Source organism: Ricinus communis, chromosome 10, assembly GCF_019578655.1.
Source record: "Ricinus communis isolate WT05 ecotype wild-type chromosome 10, ASM1957865v1, whole genome shotgun sequence".
NCBI classification, from domain to species: Eukaryota; Viridiplantae; Streptophyta; class Magnoliopsida; order Malpighiales; family Euphorbiaceae; genus Ricinus; species Ricinus communis.
Window position 1 is genome coordinate 24,609,625 of NC_063265.1, and position 2,598 is coordinate 24,612,222.

General features: G+C 37.8%; 1 non-coding gene across 1 annotated transcript; it reads left to right on the forward strand.

Moving 5' to 3' along the window:
• The first annotated feature begins 311 nt into the window (after positions 1-311).
• On the forward strand, positions 312-418 carry LOC112535555. Its single transcript, XR_003079659.1, has one exon. It is a non-coding gene; the product is annotated as a small nucleolar RNA R71 (small nucleolar RNA).
• The last annotated feature ends 2,180 nt before the right edge of the window (positions 419-2,598 follow it).

Sequence of the window (2,598 nt, forward strand, 5' to 3'; positions counted from 1 at the left end):
GAGCCACTACAAAACTCGCAGCTTATTTGGGCTGCTTGAACTACCTTTGATGCTGGTCTATCTTCTTGGTCAGAAGCTCCACTTGAGCTGCCAAGGCTGCTGTGGAGTCTAACCGGTTGACCATTCCTTGTTTGACCGGCCGACTCCTAGAGGATTGCCACTGGTAGTTGTTCATGGCCATCTCCTCTATCAGGTTTTGCGCCTGCTCTAACGTCTTGCTGTTCAAAGCTCCACCTGCTGCAACGTCCACCATTTGCCTCGTAGCAAGGTTCAAACTGCTGTAAAAGGTCTAAACCTACATCCATACTGGTAGACCGTGGTGTGGACAGCATCTCAACAAGTCCTTATACCTCTCCCAGGCGTCGTACATGCTCTCGTCGTCCATCTGCACAAAAGAAGAAATGTCATTTCTCAATATAGCAGTTTTAATTGGACGGAAGTACTTGTAAAGAAATTTTTCAGCTAAATATTTCGAGGTTGTAATAGTGTGCGGTGGAAGGGGCTGCAACCATCTCTTTGCTCTAAGGCAGTGAACCTATTGATACAGACTAGCACAAATAGTGAGTATCAAGGTTGTATTCTCGGGAAAGGGTGAACTTAGACCTACTGTAGCGTCTTATATTATCTAACCTAAAGAAATCAATGACGTGTTATTATATGATTAGTTATGAACAAACAAGTAATTAAATGTCAAATTATTTAAAAGGATTTAGGAAAACTCTCGAAGGAAAAGCAAACCCTAGGGGGCCTAAGTTAATTGGATTTTAGTGAAGATAGAGATTAAATTGATTATCAATTGCAATTACCCGTGGACAAAGTCTTAACTGAATTCGGTCTCCCTCTCGAGATAACCGAATTCTTAAACCTAATAACCTAAAGTTAGAATCTCTTCCTAACTATCGATTATTCGATTAACATTAAGGTTTAACCCGCCTCTATTAAGCTTTGTTAATTTTTAATCCGGCTAGTCAATTACCCTTATCTCTAAGTGATTATTAACTAGTTCTTGTTATTCAATTTTTCGATTACTAAACAAATCTCTCAATTACATAAAGCAATCTAAATTCCACAATTCACAACGTCTCATGAATAAAGTGACTTCTCATTAGTAATAAAAGCAAGAAGAATCAAGAATTGACAATCAAAATCTCATAACATTAAGATCAATCCAACAACATAGAAACCCCAATTGGGTTCAACAATTTAGCTACTCATACTAATAAGCATCATAAAATAAGGAATAAAATCAGAAAAGTAAATTAAAGGCATGTATACCCTTCTCCAATAAGTCGGATGGGAAACCCTAATTTTCCAATTCATAATAGCAAACCCTAATTTGCCTCTTGAATGCTCCCAAATCTTGCCTTGATCTTCAAATTGTTGTTGAAACAAGTGTAATCCTTCCTTCAATTGATGAAATTGATCTCCCAAAGTCGACAAATAAGGTCTAGAAACAAATGATTTGAGTTTGTATAATGGAAATCAAGTCAAACAATCGAACCCTAATTCACCAAATTGTTTTTGCCTATGTAGTCCCTTCAGCATGGTTGTGGTCAAGCCTGTGTTGATCAGCACGGGCGGAGTCCAGGCCGTGCTAAACCTACGCATTCAGTTCTGTTGACCTCTTCCAGGTCGTGCCCCAGCCGGTGCTGACCCACCACAGGTCGTGGTGGCTACGGAAACCGTGCCAAAATGGCACTCTTGGGGGCAGCTACTTGACAATTCAGCACAGCCGGAGTCCAGGCTGTGTTCAACCTCATAATGCTAGTCCTTGCTCAATTTGATGGATTCTGGTCAGTAATTGCGCATATTTCCCTCGATTATTGATAATATCCTTTGATAATGACCTGAAACGTGAAAGGAACCAAAAGACAGGTGATTCTAGCATAAAACGAGATAATTATGCACAAGAATGTAAACAATTGGGCATGTAAATATGTATAATATGATGCCTATCATTCACATATTATCTTTTGTTGGTGTTCAACTTTTTAAAGAACTTTGCATAAGCTGTCTTATTCGTAATAACATCCGACAAAGATAAATTAGTATTGACTGTAGAAAGCATCTTAATATTTTCAAAAAATTGTTTCTCTCTTGTAGTAGGTTGGGAAAAGGAATAGGTGGCCTATAAGGCTGAGCTGCCTTATGGAATTCAAGTCCAGAAAATACTTCCTTTTCTTTCTTCTCAAGCCTAAGATTAGGCTCTACTTTTTCTTTATTTTGCGTGCTCTCCTTATTGATTGTATTTCTACTAATTCATCATCTTTAGGTGTACCTGCATAAGAAGAAGAATTTCCTTCAGTTTTCGTATCAATCTTATTATTAACAACTTCACCTTTTCTGATAATAGTAATAGAATTGGCTTGTTCAAGTTGACTTGGTAGTTTCTCTTTCTTGAACTCTTGAGCAACTTCAACAATTTATCCCATTTGAGCTTCTAAACAATTCATTAAAGCCTCAACAAAATCTATTTTTTTCTCATTCCTCTCCATCCTATCATGAGAAGCCATCATAAATAATTGAAGTGTTTCTTCCAAACTTGGCTTTCTTTGCTTATTAGATTGAAAAGTCTGTTCTTGATCTTGAAGAAAGGAT